Below are 21147 nucleotides of genomic sequence, written 5' to 3'. Positions count from 1 at the left end.
ACGGAGAGGGGATAAGAAAGAGATAAAAGAGGAGGTAAAAGAATTGGTCCAAAGTCTGTGTTTGGATCGTGATGATGTGCTCATTAACCGGATGAGGGATTCGCAGGTGATGGAGGAGAAGCGAAGAGGAAGAGGACCCGGTGTAAGTGGTGACCAATATGGTCGTGCGTATGATGCGCCAGGTGATTTAAGAAGCTTGGGGGTCGAGATGGACCCGGGTGTTCGTGAGAGGCCGCTGGTAACGTGTGCGACAGGTCTGGTGTGCGAAAAAGGGGGTGTGCGAGAAAGTCCGACTCTGGGGTGTGTGAGGAAAAAGTGCGTGCCAAGGAGTGAGGGTGCTGTCGAGAGTGAGTCGGTCGTAGCGCGTGTGCGAGGGAGCACATGGAAGCGCGGTGTGGTGAGTGTTACAGAGGATGTAACGGGAGAGGGGGTGCGAGAAAGATGTGTGACGGACAGGTGCATGGGGAAAGAGTGCGCTGTCAAAGGCAAGGAAGAATGCACGCCTGTGGTGAGTGTTACAGAGGGTGTGACGGGAGAGTCTGCGCAAGAGTGTGCACGAGAAAGGTGTGTAACGGACAGATGCATGAGGAAAGAGTGCGCTGTCGAGAGTAAGGGTGAGTGCGCGACCGAGAGTGGAGGTGAGAGTAGTGAGAGTGACATGGAGCGTGAGTTAGTTGTGACAGGTGAGCGAGGATGTACACCTGGAATGGAAGGATGCACACCTGGAATGGTAGAGCGTGTGTGGGAATGCACGCTGGAATTGGTCGTGAGGCACGTGGTTGGGTGTGCAAGTGAGGGCACACCTGTGATTGTCACAGAGGAGGTGACCGAGGAGGGGGCGCGAAGAGGTGTGTTGGTGAGGTGTGCGAGCGACGAATGTGTGCCAAAGTGTTCGGTGGTCAGGTGTGTGACCAAGGCTGTGAGTGGAATGAGTGTACCTGGGTGTGTTAGAGAAGGTACGACGAGGAGCATGGGAACGGCTGGAGGTATGAGCAAGAAAGGGGTAGCGTATGCATGTAAGCATGCAGGTGAAGCATCGACGGTAAACGGGTTAGAGGTTAGAACGACTTATAGCCGAATCGGGCCCTCGGTGCGTGCCGGGCTTCGTGTGCCGCGAGAACCAGCGGGGATCCGAGCCACGGCGGGTTCGAAAGAACCGCCGTACGCGATCCACGCCGGGCCTCGCTTTGAACGGCCACGTCCGTGCTCCACTAGGCGGAGCGGGCAGCCCGATAGGAAGGGTCGTCATGGCGACCACTTTCTATTGAGACGTGCCGGCAGGTCGAGATCGGGACATTGGATGGCTCCACGCCGAGGTGGTGCGTGGGATCTCGGCCCGGGTAAGCCCCCGTCCCTGCCACGAATGCGGGACGTATCCAGCCGCTGGCACAAAACAACCCGTATTCATTGCTCGGCTGTACGAAGCCGAGCTTTAAAAGGGAATTGGCGCACCGAGAGGATGTAATAAGTAGACGGGTGATAGTGATAGTGATCGTGATTTGATACGAAATTTATAATAGTGGGTAGAATTGGCAGTAAATGGAAAATTTTTGAATTGGTTGGAATTTGGACGAGCAAAATTTATAGTGAGAGACCCCCGATGTGGTGGGATGGCAAATCCACCATCCCTCACAGGTGGGGCAAATGCGCTATAGCTTATGGGGTGTATGGCAGTGAAAACTAGCCCGGGTGGGTTAGGATATATTGTGTGTAGGGATCTAGCGAAGATGACATTAGGTAACGTTAAGGTTAGTTAGTGACTGATACCTGTAGTGGGGACGCAGGTAGATTAGTGTGGATTATAATGACGAGGGAGCGCAATAGTTTAAAGGGACGACTGGGAAGCGCAAGTTTCAGAGGGGAGTAGTTAGATGAGATGATGCTGTGTGAGAACTGGACAGGTGTGTGGAGCAGTGTGGAGCAGTGTGGAGCAGTGTATGAGTAGTGAGTGTTGTGGATCAGCGCGAATGCGCTTGGGGAGAGAAGGGTGCAGGTGGCACCAGGTGTGAGAGCACAGGTGTGCAAGTACAGGTGTGTGGAACACATGGAGTATTGGAATGAGTGGTGTGGAGAGAGTTGGAGTAAGTGGTACGGAGTGGTGTGCATGGTGCGAAGGTGTGGATGGGGGAAGAGTGGACCCCTTTCACGAGTACCCGGGGCGGGTAGTGTAAGTGTTAGGTAGAGGGTATAGGTAAATTGTGGTTGGATATTGGCATTTGTGGTGCGGTTGCAGAATGGTATTGTGGATGGGTGTATTAGTGTTGTGGAAATGGCTGGGCGTGTAGCCTGTTAGTGTGTGTAGTTGGTTTGGGCACTCCACCACTGTGAGGATGTCGGCCAGGTGAGGCCGCAGGTGGGCTCTGGGAGCCGTTAGTGTCAGTGGGTGCCTGAGGATCCCGGGGGTGGATCGGGCAGCCCGTGCCAGAGAGGGCACTGAGGGGGTGAGAGTGCGAAAGGGCCTTCCCCAGTTAGTTAGGTTAGGGTGAGGAGCAGGTAAGCTCGGGTGGCAACTACAGTGGTGGAGGTGTGCAGGTGGGTAGACCTGCTGGGAGAGCTACACGTCACAGCCCAGAAATTGTGCGAGGGCACCGGGAGATGAATCGGGGGAGGTGAGACCCCAAATTGAGAGGCACCACAGTTTGGTCAATGGGAATTGGTTTTTAGAACCCATAGTGTAAGTTGGCCAATGGTTTGGCAGAAGAAAGACCCCGGGTAATGTAAAGTTGTTAAAGTCATTTAGGAAATAGTTAGGATTGATGAACCTGTCGCACCATACGCAGCCACTTACCTGAGGTGATGATGATGACTCCACACCTGTGTTTTCTTTGTTCTGTGTGGAGGAAAGGAGAATTGCTGTTGGATTTGTGAGACGCATCACGACGTGGATGAGACATTGGGGTGATTCCATCTCTCCCTCCCTAGGAGGGACTGATGATGAATTGGTGATGGCAAATTTTGATGTTGAGTTGGAGATGGCAAATTTTGATGAGAGTTGGAAATGGCAAATTTGATTGGTTAGGAGGGAGAGAAGACGAATTTGGTTTATGGGAGGAACGGGGAAGACAGTAGGGACGTTTGTTGATGTGTAAAGTAGATGTTTATGGGTAGTGTTGTGTTTTGTGGATACAGTAAGGGGTAAGGGAGGGGCAATGTAGGTTACCTGGTGGGGGGGGGCGTACGGTAGGAATGTACCTGTCTCACCTGGTTCCCATGTGCCCCCAGGGTGCATCACCTTGTATTGCGTGCACTTTTGCGCCCTTACCACCTTACTCACTTGTCTTCTTCTTTTGTCTCCCACCTCCGAGGATCTGGCTTTGGGGCAGAGAGAGAGGAGAGAGAGGTGCTGGCTCCGCAGTTGTGGGCCTGTACTTTCGCTGCTTGCTGCCTGGATCGATACACCATATGGACCGCAATTTTTGTGGCCGCCCACCATGGACCGCAGTTCTCTTGCGGGCAAGCACCACCCGTTGATGGACCTATGGGTCAACGTGGCACCTATGCCATACAGGTGAACCACTTATAGTTGGCCCCCCTGACGGCCACAATTTAGAAATGGACGCGGTTGGCGCCTTTCTTTATTTTTGAAGGAAGCCAGAACACCAAGTGGGCTCCAAGGCAAGACCAGCGGCAGAACATCGGCCGGCTGCGACACCACCGGTGACTATGAACACTTTATTGGTGCACCGGATGGTGCTGACTGTACATGATGGGGTGGTGCTTTTGGTGCTTGGATGGGGTGCTCTGCACATTATTAAAGGCCGTAGGGCCACAGAGCACTCGTGGGTTGGTGTATCGATGCTGGCATGCGTGCTCTCTCTATGCATAACATCTGCATGTGTTCCTCCAAAAACAGGTCCTGGATCGTAGTGTAAATATCAGTGTAGTCTTGTGTAAATAATGCTCCCTACCGGCTGTATGTTTAGTTTGAGGATTCTTTCCGCGATTCGGTTATCCTGTGGGTGTGTTTCTGTGAGGAGAAGGGTGCAACGTCGCAGGGGGACATATTTACTCATTTGTGAACATCTGTAAAACTGTCGCACTCAGGGTTGAGTTAATAGTAGAGGGAACTACATCTGAGTGCCACACTAACGTAGGTAAAAATTTATCGGGTCGGGACGCCCCGAGGTAGAGAAGGGTGCAATGTTGCGGATATGGGATTTGGCCTCCATCCATATCCGCTTGTAAATATTCCCCTATTTCCCCAATACTTCCCAACTATCCCCAATCCCCCATTCCCTAGTCCCATTTTCTGTAAACACCACTCTGTAGACCCGACCTCCCCCTTTTTCCCCCATTAAATGTCGCATCCAGGTCCACCACATCTCACGTAGACAACTATAGGACATCTTGCTAGTTATTCTTAGTCTATGTCAGTTAAGGACTCATTTCCATTAATTCTGACTCTTCGTTGCACCAGAATGTGATTGTATGGCACCGTTAGAAAGTTTAGGACCTCCCAATACCTCGCCGCAGCTCTTCCTCATGGTACAACAACAACTACAACAACAGCGGCGGCGGCGCGGGGAGTGTGCGTCCTCACTCCGGCTTGGTTAGCCGCCATTGAACATGTGCTCCGACGGGGTTACCACGCAGGGGCTCGCAGTCAGCTCCTCATCAAGGGCGGAGCCCGGTAACCCCCGCACCCAATAGAAGCGGCGGACCGATTCCATCTGGGGCGGAGCTAACGAGCCGAGGGCGTGTCACTCCCCGCTGGACATGCGCAGGAAGAGGGAGGTGACGTCAGATGCGCCCCCAGCTTGGAGAGAGAAGACGCCACCTCCTAGCGCTGAGAAATACCTCCCCGCATCTCTGGACCGGACCGGGACGATTCTGCCCCTGAGCCAAGGTGCACCTTGAGCTATCGACTGCCTGCCCTTCCCTGCCATCAATCCCCGTGTAAGTCAGTCTTGTCCCGTTTGTCTGTGGTCTGTCGGGCATAAGATAAGACTGTGTCTAAGTGCCCATCTTGCTGTGCTTTACCTCTTACCGTGTAATCTACCCGTTTCTGCATCACCAATTATATCCTCCTCCGGAGGTCTTGAGAACTGTACCCCTTGTGTCGTTACATTAATCCCAGCCGTTGTGTCCTTTCCTTCATTGATTTAGCATAGCGCGATTTGGCCAACGTTCGAGTGGAATCGGGCGGGATAGGGTTCTAATCGGGGAGTACCTGTGCGGACGCGGTAATACTAAACCGCTCGGTAAACTAACATCTAAAACCGCGTCTGTAACAATATATATACACATCGATACATATGTATATACATATTTGTATATGTACATACAGTCACATGAAAAAGTACACCCCATGTAAAGTTTTGACTTTTTCAACATATTTCAACATACAGCTATTTGATCTTCATTTCAACAATATTGATAGATAAAGGTGATATAACATAACAAATATCATGAAACATTTACATTTGTTAGTCCATTTTATAATTTAAATAAACATAAATGCAAATTTCGCATGTGGAAAGAGTAAGTACACCCTTGGCTCTAATAGGTGGTATTGCCCACTTTGGCAGAACAACCTCAAGTAGGCGTTTCTTATAACTGTCTACCAGTCTCTGACATCGACTCGGATAATTTTTTCCCACTCCTCCATGCAGAATTCTTGCAGCTGTGCAATGTTTGAGGGGTTTCTTGCATGCACAGTTTGTTTCAAATCCCCCCACAACATCTCGATGGGATTTAGATCCGGGCTTTGACTTGGCCATTCCAGAACCCTCCATTTCTTTCTTTTCAGCCATTCCTTGGTGGATTTACTGGAATGGTTAGTGTCATTGTCATGTTGCAAGGTCCACCTTCGGTTGAGCTTCAACTTTCTGACAGATGGCCTCACATTATCCTCAAGCACCCTCTGGTACAATGAAGAATTCTGGATTCTATGATGGTGAGCGGCCCAGGCCCTGATGCAGCAAAGCTGCCCCAAACCATAATATTTCCACCACCATGCTTTACAGTTGGTATCAGGTTCTTGTGGTCAAATGCTGTCTTTGGTTTTCGCCAAACATGTCTTCTGGTACTGTGGCCAAAGTGCTCTACCTTTGACTCATCTGTCCAGAGCACATTGTTCCAGAAGTGCTGGTCTTTGCCTAGGTGTTCATTGGCAAACTTTAGTGTTGCCCTGATGTTCTTTCTGGACAGCAAAGGTTTCCTCCTGGCACACCTCCCATGTCGATCAAATTTGTGCAGCCGCTTTCTTGTGGTAGACTCGTGCACTTTGACATCAACAGTGGCAAGAGCTACCTGTAGGTCCCGTGATGACATTCTGGGGTTCGTAGAGACTTCTTTCAGCATCTTGCGGTCTGCTCTCGGGCTGAACTTGCTGGGGCGGCCTGGCCTGAACAAGTTGGCAGTTGTTTGGAATCTTCTTCACTTGTAGATGATCTTCCGGACAGTCGAATGATTGATTTCAAATTGTTTGAAGATCTTTTTAAATCCCTTCCCAGACTCGTAGGCATCTATAACCTTCTTTCTGAAGGCCTCAGAGAGCTCTTTTGATCTAGGCATGGTGACCTCGCACACTTCAACAACAAAGAGCAAACCAAACTAAATGTCTGAGGCTTAAATAAGACAGGTTCCTCCAAGATCCTCTCCAACGATGTTCTAATCATTTGCACCTGAGCTGGTGCACCTGATTCTAATTTTAGGTATTTGAAGTAGTGATAAATGTAGGGGTGTACTTACTTTTTCCACATGCAAAATTTGCATTTATGTTTATTTTAATTATAAAATGGACTACAAAATGTAAATGTTTCATGATATTTGTTATATTATATCACCTTTATCTATCAATATTGTTGAAATGAAGATCAAATAGCTCTATGTTGAAATATGTTGAAAAAGTCAAAACTTTACATGGCGTGTACTTTTTTTTTTTTTTTTTTTTTTGGATACTGAATCGAGGCTCGTGAAAGAGCTAACATTTATTTCACAAACAAATCAACCAGACAAACAAAATATACAAAAAGAGGGAGCGCAAGACAAGATGGGGAGGGAAGGGGAAGCACACAACCACAACATTTGAGAGCAGGGAGAAGTGTGGGAGGGAGAGGGCTTGGGGGCAGGAGGCGTGGGAAGGGGAGGGGGGGGGGGGTAAGAGGTATAGAACACAAGGGGAGCGAAATTAGCGGGGGTAGAAAAGATCAAGGTTTTGGATGGGGGAGGATAAGAGATGGTGGTGAACAGCTGTTTTAAAGACCTGGAGGGTGGAGTGGGATTGAAGAGAGTGAGGGAGTTTGTTCCAGAGGCGGGAGAAAAGAGGAATGAAGGAGTGAAGGTGAGCAGAAAGTCTTGATTTTGGCAGTTTAACCATAAGAGGGTTGCAGGCAGATCTTGTGCGACCTGTAGGAATATTTGGGGGACAGAGCCCAGAGAGAGCTGGGGGGGCAAGGCCAGAGAGGAGTCGGTAGAAGACGGAAAGACCACCAACCTGCCTGCGGTGAGTGAGTGAAAGGCCCTTGGAGTTAGCTTCATCGCGGGAGATTCCAATGATTCTGAACGCTTTGGTTTCAACATCGTGAAGACGAGCTAGGTGTGAGGCAGGAGCACCAGACCAGAGGGAAGAGCAGTAATCCATAGAGCTGCGGATGAAAGCCTTGTATGTGGTGAGGAGCTCAGGTGTGCCAAGGAAGGACTTCGCACGACGGAGGATGCCCAGTCGGCGACTGGCTTTGGAGGCCAGATTTGAAATGTGGTTTTCCCAGGAAAGATCATGGCAAATAGTGAGACCCAAAAGCTTGAGTGACAGAACTTCTTGGAGAGGATTATTCAGAAAGTGGATGGGAGGGTTTTCCAGTCGGTCTTTTCGGAGAGACATCGTAAGAGTGTGAGATTTATCAGGATTGAAAGACATGTTCCATTTGTTTGCCCAGTCTGTGATTTTGTCCAGGTCTGCAGAGAGTGAGGAGGCTGCAGATGCCGATCTGAGGGATGAGGAATGGAGCGACAGAGAGTGGAGTCGTCAGCAAAGAGATAGAGAGGATTTTCAAGAGAGTCAGAGAGATCATTGATGAAGACCAGAAAAAGCACAGGGCCCAGAACACTACCTTGGGGAACTCCAGCCTGAACAGGAAGAGGAGATGAGAGAAACCCATTCAGGGCCACACGTTGACTACGACCAGAGAGGAAGTCCACCAGCCATGCGTGGAGATTTCCATGGATACCAAAGGAGGAGAGTTTGGTGAGCAGAGCAGGGTGCCAGACCGTATCGAAGGCACGTGAAATGTCAAGGGAGACAGCTCTAATTTCCTGTTTGGCGTTGAGGACCTCCATCCATTGTTGAGAAAGCAGAAGCAGCATGTCCAGAGTAGAGTGACCAGGTCTGAAACCAAATTGATAATCAGAGATCAAGCCATTGGAGAAGAGGAAAGATTTCATATCTGAAGCAATGATGGATTCCATGACTTTGCTGATAATTGGGAGAAGGCTGATTGGTCTGTAGTTGCTGGGATCTGTTTTTGCACCTTTTTTCTGCAAAGCGGTGATGTTGGCTGATATCCAAGCAGATGGCAGATGACCTTGAGCAAAAGAGAGGGTGAAGAGAACAGAAAGAGGGAGTGAAAGAGCGGAAGAATAGGATTTTAGGACCCGTGGGCTGATGCTGTCAGGACCAGTTGCAGAATCAGAGTCGAGGGTTGACAGAAACTTTTTCACCTTGTCAGGAGGAAAGGACACGGAGTCCAGGAGCAGCTGGGTACGACTAGGTACGATGGGTACAGAGAGGGATGGGTTTGGGACACAAGATTTAGAGGCAAACACAGAGTTGAGGCATTCAGCTTTTTCACGTGCGGAGTCAGCCGTTAAGCCGTTTGAGGTGAGGGAGGGGATGGAGGGGGAACAAACACCAGAAACAGATTTGACCAGACGCCACCAGGATTTGGAAGAGGGAGACAGATAAGAGAGTTCGGTCTTGAGAACGGTGAGATATTGTTTCCTGGCTCTCCTGAGGGTGGACACACACTTGTTTCGGGCTTTGTGAAAGGAAATGAGATTTCCCTCCGTTGGATTTGCTTTCCAGGAGACGAAAGCAAGTTGTTTCAGGGCAACAGCCTCACCACAAGAATCCGTGTACCATGGACGGGAGGAAGTACTTACTTTTTCACGTGACTGTATATATATATATACTAGCCGAAAGCACCCTGCGTTTTCTGGGTTCTTTTTGAATGAATTTACTACTATAATTCAGCTTTTACTCGCAGCCATAGAAGGTTGACTATGATAATTCAGCTCAGCTTTTAATTGCAAAATGGGCCCAACCCGGGCGAAGCGGCCTCGACCGGCCTCACCAACTAGCCTATAACCTTCCCGGGGCCTGTCCCGACATTTTTTGTTTTAGAGTTTCCTCCTATCTTTCACCGTTTAGGAGATTAGCCTCTCCTCAGTGAAAGACACATGAAAGCCCGCTTGGAGTTTGCAAAAAATCACCTAAAGGACTCTCAGACTGTGAGAAACAAGATTCTGTGGTCTGATGAAACCAAGATTGAACTGTTTGGCTTCTGTCTGGCCACTGTGCCATAAAGCCTAGATCGGTGGAGTGTTGCAGTGATGGTTGTCCTGGAAGTTTCTCCCATCTCCACACAGGATCTCTGGAGCTCAGCCAGAGTGGCCATCTGGTTCTTGGTCACCTCTCTTACCAATGCCCTTCTCCCCCGATTTCTCAGTTTGGCCAGGCGGCCAGCTCTAGGAAGAGTCCTGGTTGTTCCAAACTTCTTCCATTTAAGAATTATGGAGGCCACTCTGCTCTTGGGAACCTTCAATGCAGCAGAAATATTTTTGTCGGCTTCCCCAAGTCTGTGCCTCAACACAATCCTGCCTCTGAGCTCTGCAGGCAATTCCTTCGACCTCATGGCTTGGTTTTTGCTCTGATATGCATTGTCAGCTGTGAGACCTTATGTAGACAGGTCATGTTTCATTCATCAGACCAGTGTCTAATCGATTCCAGATCAGCAGAGAGTGACGCAACTGCAGTCTGCCTAACAGTGGGATAGAATACAATAAACAATATGGAGTCATCTGCAAAAAGGAGAGGGATTTCCAGACCATCAGAAGGGTCATTTATATAGATGAGGAGAAACACTCGGGTCAACACTGCCTTGGGAAACTTCAGCCAGCGTACATTGGATAGCATTATTTCTCAAACATTGTGTCTTATTTTATTTGTCCATTGATAGCAACATTTCTCAAACTGTGTGTACAATACGAAGAGACAATCATTCATTATATCACTGCACTTTTTGAAAAAAAAAAAACGGGAAGAGGGAGGGGGGAATTGTAATTGGCTCTGTCTGTCCCTCTGTCTGTCTGTCTGTCTGTCTGTCTGTCACGCTATCTCCTCCTAAACGGTTGGGCAAAAACTCGGCAATATTTGTTCCTGTCCCCTGGGGTGGGGTCAAAAGGTCAAATACCAAAAAATGCCATTATGGACACAGTTTAAAACATTTTTAATGAAACTTTGTACATGCAATCAACATCGATATTTGGGGATTTCACTCCTGGAACATGCCCCAGGGGTCACAGGGGTCAAAATGGAAATATATTTATTTTTAACTCACAATTTGATATTTGGTAATTCCTAGTGGAACCTACCGTGATTTCGAATAGGTACACTGTATCCCTCCGCATCGTAAGAGCGTGACCAAGGGTTGGCGTCAGGAAGGGCATCCGGCCATAAAAACATTGCCTCAAACAGGGAACCATGATTGTCATGGGGCCCGCAAGGCTAACCCCCGCTCTAGTATGGAAAATGGCCTTAAAACGATCATTCATATTCATTCATATTCATTCATTCTAGTGGAACCTTTCGCCATTTTTCAACTTTGATTTAAATGGAAAGCGTGGGGATTTGTGATGACGTGCCATCTACTTCACTCTATTTGGTAGACGGAGGTTATGTTTTCACCCCTGTCTGTTTATTCTGTCTGTCTGTTTGTGAACAGGATATCTCAAAAAGTTTTGGACAAAATCGGCTGAAATTTGGTGGCCAGGTTGTGTGCATGACAAGAGCAAATCAATTCGATTTTGGTGAACATCCGAATATGGATCCGGATACGATAATTTTTTAATTTGATCATTTTTTAATTAATATGATCTAATTTATTTAATTAATTATACGAATTAATTAATGATAATTAATTAAATTATAATTAATTAATTAATTAATTATAATAATTAATACGATATATAATACGATATATTTTAATTAATACGATATTTAATAAACGATAATTTTTTAATTTGAAGTGATTTTTCACCATTGAATGATAAGGCCAAAAACGATATATAGCGTATTTCAAAAAGTTACGGATGAGTTATAACAAAACTTGGTGAATGAGTTGGGTAACTGATAAGAACAACCTGATTCGATTTTGGTTCAGATCCGGATCCAGATCCGACCCGTCGGTGGGATTCAAAACGTAAACTGTTCAGGTTGGTGGAGGTATGCCCTCTTCCTAGTGCCTTTTTGGTGGCATTACTTGGTAGATATTAAAGATCCGATGGTGTCCTTCATGGAAGGGCAGACCAGCTATCCGCCGGCACCTGAACAAATTCCAAATTGCTGCCCTTAATTGTTTCGTCGAACGTCAGGCTTGGCCAGCCGGTTCGTGAAAGACTTGGACCAACTTCAGAAGAACGTGGGAGGAATAAGTGTGGTGGTTAACGAAGACAGAAAGGGTAATAAGTAACAGAGTTCTAAAGTACACCATACTCAATATCATAACAAATCAGATGCACAATTATTACCTCTGCCGCTGACGGTGGATGGAGGTTATGTTTTCACTCTTGACTGTCTGGTTGTCTGTGAGCAGGATTTCTCAAAAAGTTATGGACGGATTTGGACGAAACTTGGTGGATCGGTTGGGTGCGTGACTCTGACAAGGTAGAATTGATTTGATTTTGTTGATGATCCAGATCCAGATACGAGATTAAAATGTTTTTTTTATTGTGATTCTCCACCATTGAGAGATCAGACAAAAAACGATATCTAGTTGTGTACTGTATTATATTTTTGAGAAAAATGTCAAAGGATATCGTCATGGCTATCTGTAAGTAGATTGTGGTTGTTGTTGTTTTTGGTGTTGGTGTTGTTGATGTTGTGTAGCTCAGGACGGTTCTCTCGAACATCAATGTGTGGTATCTGAAGCACAATCAGGAAGTGCAGAGTAATATCATCCATAATTGTCAAACCCACTTGAAAAGCCAAGAATTGCTGTCTAACAAGGATGAGTAATACCTGAAGATAATATCCTTAAGAAATACAAAGGAGACAAACATTGAATTGACAACAGAATTGACAGAAGGTTCAACTGTCGTTGTCCATCCATCAACAATATACAATGGTCGCTTTTGAAATCAGGACTTAAAGGATGTGTTGTCGGAAGAAAGTCTCTGTTAACAAAGGGTAACATGCTTAAAAGGCTAAAATATGCACAAGAACACAGAAATTGGACTACAGAACAATGGTCAAAGGTGCTTTTTGCTGGCAAGTAAAAGTTTCAGTTATTTGGAACTAATCAAAGACAGTATGGGAGATGTTCATGGCAATAGTAGAGGCCATCCTGCTTTATGGAAGTGAAGCATAGACCCTCACTGCGACCCATGAGAAGGGGTGTGATGGATGCTATCCTCAACTTCTTTGTTTAGCTTTCAATATCCATTGGTCTGAACATCAGACAAACAAAGAGCTCTCTGGTTCTCTTCCAAAGCTGTCGGTTAAATGAGAAGAAGACTTATCAAGATTGCTAGGCCCTGCTACCGCCACAAAAATGAACCTGCTCCCTAACTTATACTCTGGACACCTTAACATGGAAGGTCAAAGCAAAGCAGACCAACTCTCAACTACATCAACATGTTGAAGAAGGATACAGGCATGGAGACAGAGGAACTGCACACACGGCACTGCTTGATTGAGAGGATTGGAAACTGAGGATCAATGTCACCAGAGTTTGGCCTGAGAGCCAACTTAAAAAAGATGTGAGACGATGAAAAACTGAAGCATAAAGAGACTTCCTTAACTCTCAGATGCAGGCGTCAAAAATCCAACATAAATGCAGCCATTGGGCCTCGGAGGCCCAACGGATGTATTTGTGTAATGTTTTTTTTTTTACAGATTTTTTTTCATATCCTTTTTCAATCCAAGTCGATGCTCATGGATGTGTATTTGCTAAGAAATTGTGAATCATTGATCCTATTAGTTGGAAGAATCCCATGCAAGTAAGGAATCTTTTTCTTTTTTTTCGCAAAAATTTTTTTGGGTTCTTGGTTTTTCAACTTTTTTCTCTCTAAAAAGTTGCGGCTCATGGAGGAGTTTATGCTCAAAAAACATGATTCACTAATCCTTTTATTTAGAATGTATATGTCCACAACTGTCAAAAATCCTACACCTATGCAGCCATTGGGCCTCGGAGGCCCCACAAATGTATTCATGTAAAGTTTTTAAATTTTCATATTTTTGTCACTGAATTATTTGTAACCAAGTTATAGGAGCATATAATGAGGCTCATATCAAGAAAATAATGATAGAACATAGTAGTCCAACAACATTTATGCAGGGCCTAAAAGGCCCCAGGCCTGCATTTGTGTCGGATTTTCGGGTTATAAGTGAAGAATGAAGATTTTCCCACGAGCCTGAATGAATTTTTTTGTTATTAATGCCACTGAATTTTGTGTAACAACATGAAAGTCGGTGAAAATGAGGCTCAATCGAAAAAAAATTTGTACAACATAGTTTTTGCAACAAAAAAAACGTGTGGGCCTCCAAAGCCCAATCCCTGCATCCAAGGGTTAAAGTCAACAATTAAGCATGGCGGAGGTTCATTTCAAGTTTGGCCGTGCATATCCTCAAGTGGTATTAGAAAATTGCTAAAAACTGATGGTATATTGACTGCAGCAAGGTACAAACTAATTTTAATCCATAATTCTATCCCCAGTGGTACAAGACTTATTGGTCCAAACTTCATGTTACAGCAAGAGAATGATCCAAAACACTCAGTTGGGAAAATTAACATCTTCTTCTTCCCCACCTCATTTTGTGTCATAAATCCTATTTGTTAAATGAAAACTTGCGTGTGGTCATCGGCTGCAAGCTCCATGGCATATAGTAAATTAACAAATAAATCCATTAGACAGGCAGTCTACCCATCCGGTGGGTGGCACAACAGTCTTGAAGACCGGCGACCATTACATTATAATTAGAAAAGGTACCCGGCATTTCCGGGCAATGCAGAGACACTTCGCTGATGGGAATATTAAGAGAGGAGGGAGAAAGAGGAGGGAGGGGAGAGTGGGGAGGAGAGGGGAAGAAAGGGAGCGAAGGGAGCAGAAAGGGGGGAGAGGGGAAGGGATGGAAACATGTAAATCCCCTATAGCACAATTGTTGATGGACGGACACACGCATGCACGGAGGCAGGCATGCCAAGACCGAGCTCCTTTTATGTATAAACTAGTTCACCCGCTAACGACTGGAGCGGCGTTGGGTCATGTTATTAGCGCTGAGGAAGCGCCTCTAGCGAATGACTTCCAGCCAGTGTAACGCGAATTCCTGTCACAGGAATTCTGAGATCATATAAGTGTGACGTGGCAGTTCATGATTGGTTCGTGTTGGGGAACCCCTTCTCGCTGCCGACGTGACGTAAATTCGCGCACGCGCACTGGTGAAGCGCGAGATTCGGCCCAAGGTTCTTATTATTATTATTTTTGTATACAAGATCGAGGCTCGAACCATGATCGAGGCTCGAAATTCCATGCCCGAACCTCAGCGCAATCCAAGAGGATTCACTTGTTATCCTTATTGTTATTGTCAATTTATTATTACTATTATTTATGTTATATCGGGTCATTGAAAGGATCAGACCGTGCCTCACCATTCTAAATTCCCAATAATAAAATTTACTTCCGTGAGGGTGTCGGGGGGTAGGCGGAAATATAGCAAGTCACAAAACCTCTTGGGGAGTGGGGATATCGTTTCGTAATATCATTAATATTCTACTATTATCATAGGTGTTGTTATTATACCCTCGCCAAAGGAGAGGGTATTGCACTTGAGTCCGATTGTCTGTCTGTTTGTTTGTCTGTCTGTTTGTCCACACAGAATAAACATGATTTTCTTTGCAACTGTTGGTCCAATTGAAAGGAAATTTTCACCATAGGTGCACGTCCTCCTGTAAGATTTTTTTTATTTTTTTTAAAATGATAATTATGACATCATAGGTCACGTGATACTGGTGGTATGGTCACCAGCGCGTCCAGGCTCCAGCCCGGCTCCAGTCCAGGCTCCGGTGCAGGCTTCGGTCCAACCGACGAAACCCGGCAGGCAGCTTCGCGTGTAGTTGGAACGCGAACGGACAATTATATAACGGGGGGAAGGCTGGTATCCTAGCGGCGTATGTAATACGTGCACACTCGTGCCAAACGCCCCCTCTCCAAAGTCTTGCCTTTATCTCCAAACGGCAGCGAGCCCTCTTTAATCACAGTAGTTCTGGACAGTTCTCTCATCAGCGCGCTTCCTTGCAGTCCTGTGAAATGTGCGCTCTCCCAATAAGCCTTCTCAAATCAGCGCCAGCGAGCAAGTCCTTTCGCAAAGCGCATATAACCACGAGTTATTTTTACCAAGCGCGCTTCCAACAAGAGTCCTCTGGTAAGTTCTTCTCCACAACCAATCAAGCGCATTAGTCCTCGTAAGTCCTTCAAGTCCTGTAAAAGGGCTTTGCGCTCGCTTTTATAATTCAAACAGCGATCGCTCCGTGAGCCCAAAAAACCACGCCTATCAGGCGATCCTACCTCAGCCCTGGTTGGCTGGGCATCGCTTACCGGCCATGCCCTGATGGTGGGTTGACGTGGCCACACCTTCTTCCTGGCATTCCGCCCCCTTTTTCGGGCCTCACCTCGTGGCTTATGGCAGTGTTGAGCAAGCTCACGGGCAGCTAAGGCTGCGGCTGCTGGCCGAGGCACGTAACAATTTGGGAGGGCCATGGGCAGACTGGAGGGCGCGTAATGGCGTCGCTTGGAGAGGGAGGCTGCCAAAATGAATGGAATGGGGCCTACTCCTTATTTGATTGACACAACGCAGATTCAACTATTGGAAACACGCCCTTATCTAAACACATACTAATGAAATAACTGAAGTCCTCTGGTGACCTACGTGTTGCTTGTGGCCTACCAATGGGGTGCAACCTTTAACCATTTAATAATGTCATATTTACAAGAGTGTGGGTTCTCAAAACCGCAACAATATATATATATATTATAAAACAGGAGTGTCCGTCTGTCCGTCCTGAAACTACTGCCTCAGTTTTGGGGCAATAGTGGGGCTGCTTAACTGATGAATTGTGCCTTTTCCCTTAAAAGCATGAAACTTGGCACATGGCTAGAATACCCGAAAAGAAAGATTTTTAGTCCAGGGGGCATCTCCAATTTCACCCCATATGGCGGCCATCTTGAAATTCAAGATGGCCATCATACAAGACCTGTTTTGATGAATATCTCCATAATTAGAACAGATATCAAAATGGTTGAAGTGCCTATACCTACATTTTTAGGGTCTAGGAATCCAATGGCAACATAAAATATTCAATAGTATATGGCAGCCATCTTGAAATCCAAGATGGCCGCCATAACAGACCTGTTTTGATGAATATCTCCATAATTAGAACAGCTATCTAAATGGTTGCAGTGCCTACACCTACATTTTTAGGGTCTAAGAATCCAATGGTAACATAAAATATTAAGCAGTCATATGAAAATATTAATTTTGCATAGTATCATGCATACTGGGAATGCATATAAATACTCTTAACAGGTTGGCATTCTTCAGTGATTAAAAGTGTCTATGATATCGCAGACTGTAACTGTGCCATCTTGTGGTTTTCTAGTCTTTGCTGCATTCTCCATCACATGCGCAGAGAGAAGTACAGGGAAGTGCAGCTTTCTTACACCGGCAACAACCAGTACATCCTTTTTTGCACCCACACTTAACAAGTTCATTGCAGATGTTTGCAGCCTCTGGAAGTGTTGTCCATATTGGTTTGAACTGGCCAGCAGACGTTTTTTGCCAACCCCATTCAGTGGGGCTTGGTAGATCAGGCTTAGCATGCAATGCTTGTCCCCAGCATAGTGCGCCTTGGTATACTGCCCGCTTTACGTGCTGCACAAGGGCAGCCAATGTGTTGGTGGAATTGATTCCACAGGTCTGCCCTTCTTTGCAAACAGTTTCTTTCGTACAATGTTAATGTCAGTAGCAGTACTTGTGCGATCATACAACAGAATAACAAATCTCTCAATGACGTTCATGCAGGTTTCAGTTATCTCTGTGCTCTGGTGGCAAATTTCTGCTAGTACCTCTGTGAGCTCAGGGAATGATTCCCACACATTCCATGCAGTTACCTTTCCACGCCCATTAAACGCTGAAGAAGTGTCACACCCTGTTAGTGCATGAAACATGGGGAGGGCTTTAGATTTCTCAGGGCCAAGAGCTGTGGCTATATCATGTGCAGAGATAAATCGCATGTTCTTGCCTGTCCCAAATTGTAACCATATCATCACTGAAAGCTTCTGGGATGCTGTAACTGCAAGCACGACAACATCTGTGTCCACAGTTTGTATGAGGACCTTACTATGCCCTCTCTGTGTTGCATCAGCAGCATGTAGGAACATCCGACCATCTGCCTTTTCCTGAGTGCACGGGGAGAGTGATTCTAGATCAATGCGTGGTGGAGCAGTAAGAACCTCTGTATCAAGTGTGACAACTAGCTCCTTGCGCTGGTCTTCAAATGATTTAATTGTTTCATTGGAAAGGAAGCTGAAGAGTTCACGCTTGTTTTCATCAACTCGAAGAAAGTTCTGCCACTGTCCAGGAATTGCAACTGAGGTATCTACTCGTCGGCGAACCCCCTTGCCACGCTTTTCACGGGTCATGCTCTTAAGGCTGTCGGGTAGGTAACGGTCCCACACCAGATCAAGTCGGGTTGCAGATTTGTACTGTGAGAAAACAAATGGGATGAAGACCTTTTCGGCATATTCGCCAAATGTTTTGACTGTGCCAACATCGGGCTTTAGCTTTTGAACAATTACTGCCCCGTCAAGTATGACACATGTCACCTCTGGCATCTGTGTGCTTGATGGTGAAAGTTCCTCTAAGCAGTCCAAAAGGTCGCTCTTTGTACCAGGTCGAAGCTTCCCATCCTTGGACAGAGATGGAGGGAAAGATTGATTTTCATGACGGAAAAATTCATCCAGGTTTCCCTCGCGGGTTTGACAGGCAATATAGAGGCGAGAAAACAGTTGAACATCACTCTTCAATGATGGAAACGGGAAATGATCAATGGAAAACAGGAAAGAATTCTCTGCTTGAGCTTTGTAGAATGTATGCGGCTTTCATGCTTGATACCCAGTTGTTCCAGCCGTGAAGAATACAGATTTGAAAGGTCAGCTAGCTTAAATACTGGAGCAGTGGCGGGGTCCTCAAAGCGGCTCTCTTCAATGAATGTCACAAGTTCTGCAAATGCAGTGCTGTGGCGCATGTTATCGCGATAGTCTGCTGGTGCTTGCTCTGTTTGAATGGTGGATGCACGATAATATAGAGATGCTAGGCACTTCGCATGGTATTTTGATTCCAGTGCAATCATATCTCCACCGCTGAGACGTCTTAGCAAGTCATCGTCTTCTACAAGTGCAGCACACTCCCGAACACGTCTGTCAGTCTTGAATGTGGAAACATCATGAAGCTGGTCTTTTCCAGATGACGTCTGGCAGAAAAAGCAGAGGTCTTCACAAATTGACAATGCAGAAGTCGACTGATGAGTGCGCTTAGAAACACCAGATGGACCCTCGCCTGCATCATCAGCCAATGCAGGTCTATCTTTAGAACGTTTCCTTGCACGTTCCAGTTCCGTATTGTTATACTTCAGTCTGCAGGACCTATGCCAACAGCCATTATGTGCAATAAGGGCTGCCTCAATACCGTCACCTTCATCTAACGCATCAATGTTTATTGTCCTTGGTAGTAGACCGATTTTATTAAACTCACGGAGGTTTGCAGTCATTGTTTTGTAACCAGCAAGCACTGTTTCACCCTTTTCCCCTTTTCGTTTTTTTGGATGCTGATCATCCTCAGCTGTTGACTCCTGGCACAAAATGCACAGTTCCCATTGAATCTCCCGATGCCGTTCAGCAAGCGGCTGTGAAGGGTCTACGAGTTTCATCCGCTTTGACATCCTCAACGGCGGACACGGTGATGACTTCTAACGGTTACCTCAGAAGCAGATGATTGTCCTGAAATGAGAGAAAAAGAAAACAAAAATAGGTTCATCAAAGGGCATCTGAAATGAGCTTAACAATATAAATACAAATTGCATTTGGTCACGAAAGTGCAGCTTCAGAGATTTCTTGACCACTGAACCAAAACCTAGGCCTGAATATCTTACAATACTCTGATGCATTACATAATACGATGTGAATAAAAATGGTCCCTAGATGGTGGCCATCTTGTGATGCCACACATTAACCAATATTCTACGTTTTCATTTGATCATTGACCCAGAAAATTGGCATCAGCGTTAAAAAAATAATTACTTTCATAGACGCTTTAAATCACAGAAGAATGCCAACCTGGTAAGAGTATTTATGTGCTTTCCCAGTTTGCATGATACTATGCAAAATTAATATTTTCATATGGCCGCCACATACTGCTTAATATTTTATGTTACCATTGGATTCCTAGACCCTAAAAATGTAGGTATAGGCACTTCAACCATTTTGATATCTGTTCTAATTATGGAGATATTCATCAAAATAGGTCTTGTATGACGGCCATCTTGGATTTCAAGATGGCCGCCATATGGGGTGAAATTGGGGATGCCCCCTGGACTAAAAATCTTTACTTTCGGGTATTCTAGCCATGTGCCAAGTTTCATGCTTTTAAGGGAAAAGGCACAATCGATCCGAATTTTTTAGCTAAGCCACCCAGCTACTAGTCCCGCCAAACTTCTGTGGAACATTTGGGGGTCCCAGCGGATGTCGTAAGGTAGGTAGGAGGTTTCATAAAGTCAATACAATTATTATTTTGAAATACGATCGTTACTCAGCTTCTCCCAAATCCGGAAGTGAACAGATTATGACGATTCGCTGGTTTGATAACATTTTAGTTTTACATTATAGTTTGTCATATTAATACTATAGTATTACTTTGTGATTGGATTATGCTGTTTGGATTGAAAATACAGAGATATTGAGTTTAAATGAATGAGGAAATGATGTGAGTGTTTCTACCTACGTGACATTCGCGGATTCTCCATTTGCAGATTCACCATTGACTGGGTGTAGAACCTTTCAGATTGGGTACGTTTTTTTGTCCAAGTCATTTGCGAAACGGCTGTCAATGCCTGATGTTCGACTGAAGGTGGACAGGAATGTGGAATTTATTGATTCATGGTTAAGCATTCACCATTTCCGCATTGTATGTTTGCTGCATAGCATGGGTACCTCACTAATATACTTATATATTCTCTGCCAGTCTGTATGTCTGCCATCTGTCCATCTCTCTGTCTGCCTGTCTGTCTATCTGTCTGTCTGTCTGTGCGGGGCTTCAAAATGAAATTGCCACAATTTTGTTTTTTCCGTTTAGGTCTGAGGCCTGATAAGCCTCTTTTCACAGGCATGTGCTTTCTGACTTTCACGACTTTATCTTTACTCTACTTTGATATATGATTTCATTTTTCATAATCGCATAGATGGTTTAAAACTCGGTTGCAAAAAACGGGAAGAAAATCTGACAAATATTGATGGTTTAAAACAGGGGCGGGCAACCTTTTCAGAGTGAGGGCCAGATGAGACTTTTGGAAGGAGATCGCGGGCCGGAGTGAAAAACGAAATCTCAGAATTACTATATTTTGTTTACATGAATAGATTGTACAAAAATTGCATTGAACACTCTACAAATCAATGAGACTGCTGGTGCTGTTTGCCATGAAGAAGTATTTCCATGTCTGGCTCGATGGTTGAGGTAGACAACAGAAGAATGTCATTGAGGTGGCGGTCCGAGAGTTGGGAGCGAAGGTGAGACTTCGTGTACTTCATTTTCGAGAAGAGCTGTTCACAGCAGTAGGTGCTGCCGAACATGGCCACAATGCGTTGGACATGGGCAATGTA

At 45.7% G+C, this 21147-nt stretch overlaps 1 protein-coding gene across 6 annotated transcripts in view; it reads left to right on the top strand.

Annotated features, from left to right (window-relative positions):
• Positions 1–21147, top strand: part of LOC137420793 (sodium-dependent phosphate transport protein 2B-like) — an 88207-nt gene that overhangs the window by 9738 nt on the left and 57322 nt on the right. The window contains exons 2-3 of one of the 6 annotated variants that reach the window (XM_068106166.2): positions 11814–11884; positions 20301–20337. The exons of 1 other annotated variant lie outside the window; for it this stretch is intronic. The gene's annotated coding sequence lies outside the window, so the exon portion shown is untranslated. Of the gene's footprint in view, positions 1–4875; positions 4897–11721; positions 11885–20300; positions 20338–21147 lie in introns of those variants that run through there. 4 more of the 6 variants (XM_068106165.2, XM_068106167.2, XM_068106170.2 and 1 more) reach the window with 4 other exon arrangements.

This window comes from Myxine glutinosa, chromosome 2 (genome assembly GCF_964187855.1).
Source record: "Myxine glutinosa chromosome 2, kmMyxGlut1.1, whole genome shotgun sequence".
Classification (NCBI taxonomy): domain Eukaryota; kingdom Metazoa; phylum Chordata; class Myxini; order Myxiniformes; family Myxinidae; genus Myxine; species Myxine glutinosa.
This window is presented reverse-complemented; position numbering and strand designations above follow the sequence as displayed.